Source organism: Macaca thibetana, chromosome 15 (genome assembly GCF_024542745.1).
Source record: "Macaca thibetana thibetana isolate TM-01 chromosome 15, ASM2454274v1, whole genome shotgun sequence".
Taxonomy (NCBI): domain Eukaryota; kingdom Metazoa; phylum Chordata; class Mammalia; order Primates; family Cercopithecidae; genus Macaca; species Macaca thibetana.
The window spans coordinates 94,762,700-94,775,438 of NC_065592.1; positions in this window are offsets into that span (position 1 = coordinate 94,762,700).

Below are 12,739 nucleotides of genomic sequence, written 5' to 3' on the forward strand. Positions count from 1 at the left end.
GTATGATTTGATTATGTAAATAATGTACACATATTACTTTGCTAAAAACAAGAGTTAAAAGTGTGGCAAATATTGGAGAATCGTTGAAATGTAGTGAACCTCGATTGTGATGAATTATTTGAATCTTGGTATATAATTTGTTTTAGAAACATCTATGTGAGAAGGTCCCCTCTCATAAAATGAAAACAAAGGACAGAAAGCATTGCTGAGGGCTGAAGGTGTGGATGAAATGACACATTTAAGCTGAAGAATCCCCATGTTGACAGCATTCAATCCAAGAAAAGCTCCACTGTACACATGTTCTAACATATGGTAGAATTTCAATCTCTTATCCCTTGATATTAGTTTTCATCCTCAGAATCACCAAGGGACCATTTTGCAGAAGGAAGATCTACTAAAATGAGTCAGAGACTTGGTGGCTAGGAACCAATGCATTTTTTTTAACATGGAAAAAGCGTATGATTCAGTACTCTGTAAATAAACCAAACAAATACAGTTCTCATACTCTGAATATATGAGACAATTATTTAAATAACTTGTCACTTTTTATATTTTGAGAATATTGCATCTGTATTTTTTTGTGTGTCTTTCTGTATTTTTGGTTTATGCAGCCAATATTCTTGATCAGAGAGCAGGATCATTCATTTTAGTTTATTTGGTTTTAAAAAATAAAAATGGCTATATTAAAGTGTAAACGCATTAGTCTCACCACAGGTGAAAATTAGTCACCCTCATCTGCCAGGTTTATGGTATTTTACAATGAGCTAGGTCAAAAGGAGATCAGATGTACATAGCTGTGAATTTTTCTGTGTGAAAAATGTATTTTAAAAGTGTGTGTGTGTAAACCTACATACGTACATATATATACATATGAACATATGTACACATGCATATATACATACTGTTTATATACATATGTGTATATAGATATATAGTTTTAAGAAAAATATTTTAATAAATGGTTTGTTTTATTGTAATATGATGCCATACTTAATATTTCTGTAAGAAAAATATAATGTTTAAGCAATAAGTCAATGGACAGAAAAAAATAACAAATAAATTAGCTTTTATTTTTCTAAGGCCCATAGGATGTTGGTCTAATGCTATGAGCTTACTAAGTAGAAACGAGTCTAGATTGGAGTCCCTGAAGGACTTTCAAAAGGTCAAAACAGTACCTGGTTTCCCACATGCCTATGCCTGGACTTTGCTACTCTGGTAAAATGTCTCTGTAGCAAACAAACCAGCAGTTCGACCTGAAATCTACCGAGTGGATCACAATGGTATTTACCAGAGTGAATGTTGCTCTTACTTCTTATCTTGTTCCACACTTCCAAAGGGCTCATCCAAGCATTCATTTCCAGGGACAGTTTGTGATTTGTTCCAGATTAGCTTTTAGGTTTTTTTTTTTTTTTTTTTTTTTTCTTGACAGAGTGATCCAAAAGAGAGAGTTTCACATACAATATCCTATGCCTGCTTTCTCAGCTTAGAGAGAGAGAGGCTCAGCCATTCATAAACTGGAGCGATATTCATGTACTGTGGACCACTTTGAGAGACCTATCTGTCTCCTGTTTACGGATGTGTACAGCAAGCTGCAAAGCACTGCCTGTCCTTTTACTCACAATCAATTGCAGAGAACATGAAGTACAGAAGACAACAGCCTTTTTTTTTCTTTAGAAAATCCCTTAAGTCCTTTCCATGCTTTGCTATCGTTGTTCAGGTGCTAAAGTGAAATAAATGTGTCATCTAATCACTAAGGTGTCATGAACTCAAAAAAACTGGCATTGAAGAGTCAGGGAACATTGTACTTTTGACTTGTCACAGGAACACTAGTTCAAAAGTGGGAGGAATGTATTTACCAATATGGTCTACATCTTCAAATGTGCATCATTTACTTAAACTTCATAGGCACATGTTCAATGAAGGGCATAAAAAAGACACTTACAAAGCTCATTGAAATGGCATTAGGCAGCCCTGCCACAGAGTAAAGGACCTATTAATCATATGGGTGATCATAGTGCTTTCTGCACAAGGACAACTGATGATTTGACTGAACTCCAGGGTAAAGAGCAGAAAACATTAAACTTGCTGGGGACTGAGCTGCAAGTCCTGCTCACTGCTCCAGTGTGGAAGGAGTTTTGGAGTGTTACCTGAAGCCTTGTTTACCTGAGGTACATAATTGAATATTCCAGTTCAATAACTTGTTGATTTAATTAAGCAACAGACCTGACATTTTAATTAATCAATTATTTACTGGGCATCCATAGCATGAGTGAATGGGTGATGGTATAGTAGATTGAAACACATCTCTGTCCTAATTTTTTCAGTCCTTTGTTCCTCATAGCAATCAGGGCATTAAAATAGTTGACAAAGGCCAGCCGCTGTGGTTCACGCCTGTAATCCCAGCACTTTGGGAGGCCGAGGCGGATCACCTGAGGTTGGGAGTTTGAGATCAGCCTGACCAACATGGGGAAACCTTGTCTCTCTTAAAAATACAAAATTAGCTGGGTGTGGTGGTGCATGCCTGTAATCCCAGCTACTCGGGAGGCTGAGGCAGGAATCTCTTGAACCCGGGAGGTGGAGGTTGCAGTGAGCCGAGATCATGTCATTGCACTCCAGCCTGGGCAACAAGAGTGAAACTCTGTCTCAAAAAAAAAAAAAAAAAATTAACAAAACAGTAGTTGTTTCCATGCAATGCAAGTGTTTCACCTTAACAATGTGTGCATTTTTTTAATTTGGAAATTTAGAAGAGTAGCAAAAGACTACCTGGAGAATGAAGCCCATATTTATAAAATGATCTTGGTCTACTTTGTCAACAGGAAAGTTAGATGCAAATATTTGTCTTGAAATTCAGAATATACACAATGTAATTTGTATGAACTAGGCATTCTTCATATTAGGGAGCTGGTTAAATTTTGAGACCAGTAATGAGAAAATGTGGGGGCCTGGTGCCCATCCCAGGCCTGGTCTAAACTAACTTCTTGAGCCATCGCTCTTCTTTCCACTTTATCTGCTCATGTGTCACAGCCTGGACAATGCTGGAAAGGGCCGTCAGCACAGTTAATAAGATGCTTCCTTTCTCTGTGAGCCACTGCTCAGAGCAAGCACTTTCTGGCTCATTTACATCAAACTGCAACTGCATTTCTCTTGCGATCACTAGTTTTATTCTTGAGAATCCACGTAAAATAGAAAGAGCAAAGTGAAGGTGTCTTATGAATACCTTCAAATGCTAGGAATTCTTACTGCTCTTGGAATGAGAATATAATCGATTTGGTATTCGGTGACTCTGCCTCACTACACATGCTCATTAAGTCTTTGGTGGATGAGTGGATGAATGGTTCTTAGCAGATGACTCCCTTTCCTTTTGGCTGTTTTCTTTTTCCCTAAGACATCTCCTCTGTTCTCTGTGAAGACCAAAGGCCTCATCTTGAAGCTGCCTGCTTCCCTTGGGCCTCTATCATTTACATATTCCATACTCTATTCATAAGCACTATACTGGATAACTTGAAGAGCTTGGGGAAAAAATGTCTAAATCATGATCCTGGTCAGTCTTCAAGATATTCTGAATGTGTCAGGAAAGCAAACCTCACATGACAAAGCAATTAGAAATTAGGCACTGGATTAAAGATTTATCTTTCAGTGGTATGCAGAGTGGATGGAATGGAGAGCTCTGAAAAGCGGGACATCTAATTAGGAGGGCCTAAGTTGAACAGACCTAGTCTGGGAAGGGGGCTTCAGAACAGAAAGGGAGTGTTTGGTTCAGTCAAGTAGGTGACCACTGGTAGGTGTGATTTTTTTTTTTTTTTTTTTTTTTTTTGGCATTTTAGACAGACTTCCTATCAATCTTTTCTCTGCTAAAGAGATTGGCAACCTTTCAACAGTCCCAGGTTGTAAGAAGGTGGTCCCCTCTTCTCCAGTGTTTTTATGCATCACAGAGCTACAGAATTGTTCCATTAAAAGCCTATCTCTAATCATGAAATTTGCATGCAGAAAGCACTTAGCTCATCTGGAAGGAACTCCAAGGGCTAGAGTGAGCACTTAGCAGGTTAGGCAATCATGAGCTTAAAGAATTATGTTCAGTTGCAGTAGGCCGATTTGAGTGCACTTCTGGAAAATAATTTAAATATTCAACCTTAGACTAAGATATTCCCTCCTTAAACCTTGTGCCTAACAAGAATTCTCAGTTCTGAAGTCCCCTGCATGATCATAAGCTAAAGCACCTAACAAGTAGTGAAAGGTTGTGGAAGGAGGTGCTGAAAATGATCTCTCTTCTTGAGCATTTCATGGACCTTGAGCCAGCTCAACATGCAGCCCTTCTGGAATTTTCCCTCTTAGGTTGAACACTGGGCTTAGAGAGGGATTTTGAGTCTGTTATACTGTAATTCTATTTGGGCCTTATAAACTGCTTTATTTTAAGCCTGCTTGAAAGCAGTGCAGTGCAAGCAGATTATTCATTTGCTAGCTGCACCTCGCTGAATTTCCTTTTATAAAGAGTTCTGGGTTCACCTTCTGTGGGGTGTTTCATTTTTCATAAACGAAAGGCACAAGAAAAGAAAGGTGACTACCTGAGAATGTGAAAAGCACCACAAGTGGATTCTGCAGATGAGCTAGAAATGACAGGTGAACATTGTGTCTTAAAGTCACCCCAGGGGATTCTCTCTCTGATGTGAAGGAAACAGCAGGGTCCATCCTTTCTGATTTAGTCTTTGACAGCCTGCTTTTCTGACAGTGGCTGCAACGTGCTAAGTGCTGGATTGGGAAAAGGATAACGTCTGAAGGGCGCCATTTGCCATTGGCAGGGGAAAAAAGTGGATCCTGAGGAGCTGCTGAGATGAAATATGCAAAAGATTGAAATTAGGACCCTCTCTCAAGAAGCAGTCTTATATTTAGCTTTGCAAACATCAGAACCTTTACCCTGATGATAATGTTTTTGGAATGAATGAAGAGACTGAATTATAATGTGTCTCTTTGTAGATGTCATTCTAGTTAAGAACTAACACATTGTCACAGATATGAACTTTGGGGATTTAGCAATAGGGCTAACACGTCTTTAGTAGGCTGGCAAACAGATAGCAGTTATTTTCCAGCTGTTTTAAGCAAAACAAAGTATCTAATTCTGCGTTTGGAGAAATAGGGAAATAAGACCAAGTTTTTTCCTACAATTGCTCAGGGAAAATCATGGTTCATACCAAGAAAGTGTAAAAATGGAGTTTTACATCATTGTTAGAAGCACATATATATAGACTATTTACCTTAACAACAAAAATTCTCAAAAGGACAGAAATGTAGACATCAAAGTGGTGGCCAGGCGCGGTGGCTCACACCTGTAATCCCAGCACTTTGGGAGGCTGAGGCGGGCGGATCACGAGGTCAGGAGATCGAGACCATCCTGGCTAACACGGTGAAACCCCATCTCTACTAAAAGACATCAAAGTGGCAATAGGAAGATAGCTGTAACTCTAATTTTTATCTAATTTCTCCTCAAAGACAATCTAGAGATATCAGACAAATAGATTTGCCCCCTTGATTCTCTTAGGTCAAGTGTTTGAGACATAACTCCTGTTCCATTTCCTTTTTATAGATATAAAAGCATTTTTCCTCCAAACTCAGAGTTACATCGATACCTTGAATGAATTTATTTCCCCCAGGGTGCACGGTTTATTCTTGGAAGATAGTGTACTTAGACTCTTTCAACATAGCTATTAGCTAACTAACTATTTTATAGGATATGTCTTTTTTACCCCATAGTTTTTCTTCGAATAGGAATCAGTGAACTAGATGATATATTTAAGTGTGCAGCCAGCAGATGGTCAGGCTGAGATGAGAACATATGGTTGAATATATTGTTTGGTTCAATCTTCCATTGGCACAGAAGGCATATTCGTCTTAATAGTCCCCTTTAGCACCTGAGTCAAAAGGGTAAAATATTTCTCTCAACTCTAGAAAATCCCTATGACTATCATTGGAAGAACTTTACTATACCACATCTAAATAAAGATTTAAGTTGGGCATTTAAAAAAAAAACACTAAGTAAGTTTAGCACAAAGAGGTTTTTTTCCTTCTTTTTAAAATTAATTTTCTTAAGGCATATTTTACATACCATAAATTCACTAATTTTAGATATTTCAATTTCAATGAATTTTGACAAACATATGCAGTTATGTAGCCACCACTAACATCAAGGTATGAAACAGTTTTATTATCCCAAGAAGTGACCTTATTCCCCTTTTCGGTTGGTTTACTCCTATTATCTTTGCATCTAATAACCTATGAAATGTTTTCTGTTACTATAGTTTTGCCTTTTCTGGAATTTTATATAAACAGAATCATACCATTGGTAGTCTTTTGAATCTGGTTTCTTTCACAAAACAAAATATTTTTGAGATCCATTCACATTATGTGTATTGGTAGTTTGTCTTTTTTTTTCTTTTTCGTTTTTCTTTTTTTTTTTTTTTTTTTTTTTGAGAAGTCTTGCTCTTGCTGCCCAGGCTGGAGTGCAGTGGTGCGATCTTGGCTCACTGCAACTTCTGCCTCCTGGGTTCAAGCAATTCTCCTGTCTCAGCCCAGCCTCCTGAGTAGTTGGGATTACAGGTGCATGCCACCACATCTGGCTAATTTTTGTAGTTTTAGGCTAATTTTTGAATTTTCATCATGTTGGCCAGGCTGGTCCTGAACTCCTGGCCTCAGGTGATCTGCCCGCCTGGGCCTCCCAAAATACTGGGATTAAAGGAATGAGCCACCGCACCTGGCCAGTTTGTCCCTTTTTATTGCTGAGTAATTTTTCATCATGTGGATATACAACAGTTTGTTTATACATTCACCAGCTGATAGACATTTGAGTTTCTTCTAGTTTTTTCCTATAATGAATAAAACTGCTATGAATATTCATGTACAAGTATTTGTGAATGTGAATATATATGTGTGTATATGTCTACACACACATATATACACCTACATACATACATATATAATTCCCTTTGGTAAATACCTAGGAGTGCAATTGCTGTGTTGCATCAAATGTCTTCTTTTTGGTTTTAAGAATTTTATAAACCTGAAGTGAAACTCATATAACACAAATTAACCATTCTAAAGTGAACAATTCAGTAGCATTGTTCAATGCATTTACAATGCCATGCAACTACAAGCTGCAACCATTTCCAAAGCATTTTCATTACCCCAAAAGAAAACCTCATATCACTAATCAGTTATTTCCTACAACCCTTACCCCCATCCTCTAGCAACCACCAATCTGCTTTTTGTCTGTATGAATTTGCTTAATCTGGTTATTTCATGTAAATGGAATCGTTCAATATATAACCTTTCGTATATGGCTTCTTTCACTTAGCATAATGTTTTCAAGATTTATCGATGTTATGGATGTATTTTTTTTTGTTTGTTTTTTTAGAGATGAGGTCTCATTATGTTGCCTAGGCTGGAGTGCAGTGGCTACTTACAGGCGTGATCATAGCACACTATACCCTCGAACTCCTAGGCTCAAGTGATCCTCCAGCCTCAGCCTCTTGAGTAGCTGAGACTAAAAGTGCAAAGAATATTCTATTCTTTCTTATGGCTGAATAATATTCCATTGTATGTGTATACTATAATTTTGCTTATTCATTCACTCATTGATGAACATTTGAGTTATTTTCACCTTTTGAATATTATGAATTATGCTGCTATGAGCATTCATGTGCAAATATTTGTGTCTCTGTTTTTAATTCTTTTAACCATATGCTTAAAAGTGGAAATGCTGGTTATATTGCAATTTTATGTTTAAGTTTTTGAGGGAGCCCCAAACTGTTTTCCACAGAAGCTGAACCATTTTATATTCCGATCAGCAATCTAATAGGGTTTCAGTTTTTCCACATCCTTGCCAATGCATGTTATTTTCCTTTTTAAAAAAAATTACGGCTCTCCTAGTAGATGCAAAGTAGTATTGCATGTGACTTTGGTTTGCATTCTGCCAATGTTTGCTTCATATATTTTGGGACTGTATTTTTGGTACGTGTTTATAAGTTTTATGTCTTCTTCATGTGTTGATATTTTTACCAAATAAATAATGATTTTCTAAATCTTCTCTCACAATTTTTTATTCAAAATTGGTTTTGTCTGATAATACAGGCACCCCAGCACTCTTTTCATTACTACTTGCATGGAATATTTTTTTCATACTTTAACATTTAATCTACTTTTGTGTTTGAATCTAAAGTGGGTCTCTTGTAGACAACATATATTTGAATTACTTACTAAATTTATTCTGCCAGCCTCTGTCTTTTAACTTGTGGGTTTAATCCATTTATGTTTAAAGTGATTACTGGTAAGGAAATACTTACTTCTGGAATTTTGCTACTTGTTTTTATATGTTTTTCATTTTTTGTTGTTGTTGTTCTTCAGTTATACCAATATTGCCTGGTTTTGTGTTTAGTTACTCAGTGTATCATTTTTATTCCCTTCTCGTTTCCTTTTCTACATACTTCTCAGTTATTTTTTAGTGGTTGCCATGGGGATTAAAGTTAGCATCCTAAATTTATAACAATCCAGTCTGAATTGATACTAACTTTGCTTCTATAGCTATAAAACTCTATAAAACTATATACCTCTATAAAAACTTTGCTTCTATATAGCTCAATTTCCCCACCCTCTATGTATTTGTTATCATAATTATACCTTTATACCTATATGCCCATTAACAATAATATATAACTATTGTTTTATGGGTATGTCCTTTAGATTATATAGGAAACAAACAAACAAAAAAGAGTTACCAACCAAGAGTAATATCAACAATATTACTGACTTTTATATTTACCTATGAACTTACTTTTTCTGGAGTTTTTATTTCTTCATATAGCTTCAAGTTACTATCTAAAGTTTTTGCATTTTAACCTGAAAGACTCCCTTTAGTATTTCAGGTAGGGCAGGTCTACCAGTAATGAACTTCCTCAACTTTATATAATCAGCAGGAAATACACATTTGTTATTGTCAACCACTAAATTTTACAAATGTTTGTTAAGCATCATTATTAAAGCAAAACCTTTTTCAAAAATTGGTAGTAAGGATGGGATGCATTTCTCTGATGATTAGTGATATTGAGCATCTTTTTATATTTGTTGGCTGCTTGTATGTCTTCTTTTGAATCTAAAATAAAAGGTGAAATTTTAAAAAGAATGGCACGTAGCCATGACAACAACCTAAAATATAGGGCATTGGCTTTGGAGTGAGATAGTGAGGAAACTGTTGTAAATAACCTATAAATGGCAATCCATGGTATTTGGCGGTGAAGTACTTGGTAAAACTGAAACCTAATGAACTATCATTCTCACCATAAGTAATGATTTTCTAAATATTTTGTAACAATTTTTGACATAAAATCTGTTTTATCTGATATTAGTATGGACACCGTCCCATTTCTTTTTTGGTTACTACTTGCATGGAATACCTTTTCTCCATCTTTTCAACCAATTTTTCTCTTTGGATCTAAAGTGAGCCTCATCTATGCATTGGGTACAGAAGTTTTGATGCAAATTGTTGATAGGATGAGCTGATTATTACTGGTTTCATTTGGAGTGGTGCCTCGAGAGGAACATAAAAAAAAAATCAGAATTGAAAAGGAATATAGAATGATCAGAAACTCTAGAATTTAAACCTTCTAGAAGGTAAAAAAAAAAATTATTTTTTATCTTCACAAGCTGAAGATAAAGAAATATTTTGAGTTTAAAGGCTAAGACTCAGCTACATGTTTAAATCCCACATCAGGGACTCAATTTTAAAGAAATGGCTCCACAGCAAACTCAAAATGTGGATGTCCTTGTCACATCTTTGGTTAGAAACTCTAAATGGCTTAATATGAGGCTCAGTAGATCATTATAGTTGGCCAAAATGGCTCCTATACTGGAGATGAAGGGTATAATATCACTAGAGGAAGATATAGCCAAAGGACCTGGAAATGAGAGAGAGAGAGAGAGAGAGAGAGAGAGATTCTGCAAAAGGAATTGTGGCTGTGACTTTTGACATACCGGGCTGACAGGATCAAACTTATTGCCTAAAAAAAAATTACAAAAGTATATCAGGCTGAATTTAAGAATGAACAATGAAAGAGAACATTGGGGTTCCAAATTTATACAGGCAAGAAACAGGCTTAGGAAGCTGGTTAAGTTCTAAGAAAGTTATATTCCCTGACGGTCTTTTCAGATGTGGCCAAAGAAGAAGAAAGAGAAGATATTACAAAGGGTAGACTGAAGAACCATGTTGAACAATGGACTGCGGAGTTACTCCTAGAAGTTGTATCTAGGATCTAATCAGGGTATATTTACCACTCTCAGTGGGATTTGTGCCCTCAATTCTTTTCCAAATGAGGATGTTTACTGCAGTTAACCTATTTCTTTTGATTTTGTGTATGTGACTTGACATATATGCAAGTAGATGACTTCCCACTTTAATTCGTAAGTCTCTAGATCATGAGTTGCCAAATTTCAGTCTAATATAGATACTGTCATAAGATCCTAGACTTTGATTCTGATTGAATATGAATCTTGGAGTATTGTTGATTTGCATCTAGGAGTGAAAATTGTAACAATAGGGCACACTGTATTATATTGTTGGGGTAAGCAAACTATAAGCCATGGACTAGCTGGAACATAGCTATACTTTTGTGATGCTCTTTGCTGTTTGACTCTTTAAGGAAAAAGTTTGAAGACCTTTGGTGTATTGTATTATTTGTCAAAAAATATTTTCCTTTTCCCCCTCCCCACCCAACTAATGCCATGTGAGCAGAGTGGAGATACTTCCCTGATCCATTATCTTTGTGTTTGATCATGTGATTTGCTTTGGCCAGTTGAATGTGGATGAAAAGGTTAGTATACTGGTTCTAATATGAAGCGCTAAGAGGCATTGCACATTTCTCTTCACTTCACTTGTACTTAGACCACTTACTATGACAGAAATATATACTGGGTAACTACTGGGCCCAAAATGAGAAAATACATCAAATATATCTCAGCTAAACTTTAACTTGGGCTAAGCCCAGATGATCCTCACTAAGCTCTGCAAAGACCAAATGCACCTGCAAAAAGATCTATGACAAACGAAAGAATATTTGTTTTTATAAGCCACTGTGTTGTATGTAATAAAAAATAAATATTTTGTCTTTATAGACAATTCCTGTTCCTGGCACAAAGCTCCTAAGATCCCTGGAACTTACTGTCTTTTATATGCTAATGATATATCTGATGAGGGTACCCTAGATGGCTTCATGGTGTGAGCTCGTCACCAGAAAATCCTGTCATGTGATTAGAAAGTTAGAACTTTCAGCCCCACATCCCAGCATCTGGGGAAGGGAAAGGGCTGGAAATTGAGTTCAGTCATCAGTAGCCAATGATTTAACCAATCATGCCTTCATAATGACACCTCCATAAAAACTCTTGAACAATGAGATTCAGAGAGCTTCTGGATTGGTGAACACATTGATGTGCCAGGAGGGTGGTAAGCCCAGAGAAGGCATAAAAGTTCTCCATCTCCCACCCCCTCTACTTCCTACCAATACTCTGCCCTATGTATCTCTTCCATTTAGCTGCTCCTGAGTTGTATATTTTAAAATAAACCAGTAATTGTAAGTTGAGCACTTTTCTAATTTTCTGTGAGTGGTTCTAGCAAAAAGGAAGTGATCATGGGAACCCCTGAATTTGTAGCCTTCTGAGAAGTATGGGTAGCCTGAGCACCCCATTTATGGCTGATGTTTGAAGTGGGGTCAGTCTTGCAGGACTAAGCCTTTAACCTGTGGGGTCTGCATTAACCCTGAGAGTTGGTGTCACAATTGAATTTCCAGGGAATTATTGAACACCCAGTTGGTGTCTGATAATTAGTGTGGAAAAATGAGACATATTTAGTGTTGAAAGAGAAAAGACCACACAATGAGTTTTGGGGGATGTTTGTTACATAGTGTTGTTGCAACATAAACCTGACAAATGCAAAACAAAACAATTTTCCACATAGAATTTCAAAAGAAAACTGTATATTAAAGACATTTCATTCACCATAAATTTAGGCATAAATTTCCAGTGTTTTAATATGATTTGATATACATAGATTTATGCAAGTCTAGCTGGATGGTTAGTTAAAAAGGCAAACTTATAGGAGCTCCTAAAAGTTTTACCTCATTAACACAACTAAGACTCTGTTGTACAAATGTTTTGTATAAATAATGAAATAATACTTAAAACTATTTTTGTAATTTTTATCTTACAGTCACTAAATTTAAGAGATCCTTATTCAAGACTTTTGTTTTTTAGAAGAGAACAAAGAGACTGTGAGAGCAGTATATATCAACCCAGCAAAGATTGCTGAGTAGTGAAACAACTTGGTAGAGAGAAGGCAAATTTCTAATTTATGCCTGAGGCATAAGGCATGAGCCATGATGTTTTATATGGAACCTACTCTACTATATGATATATTTAGTAGATAATCGCCCTGATTTCCTTTGCCTGTTATATCTTTTAAGTGTTGTCTGCATGAGATCCTTTTTTTCTGATATATTGTAGGTTTTTATTGAATCTTAGGGGACATTTTGACAGATAACTGTTAGTCCCCAAAGCAAAGTATGATGGAGGTCTGGCTTAACTGGGAAAGATCCTAATTGCAGATGACTCTGAGCTATGATTATCTAACTCCAAGTATACTTTCCTGTGACATGGCCTAGAGAATCCCTTATGAAAAAAGTTCCAGATAATTGTCTATATACAAGAA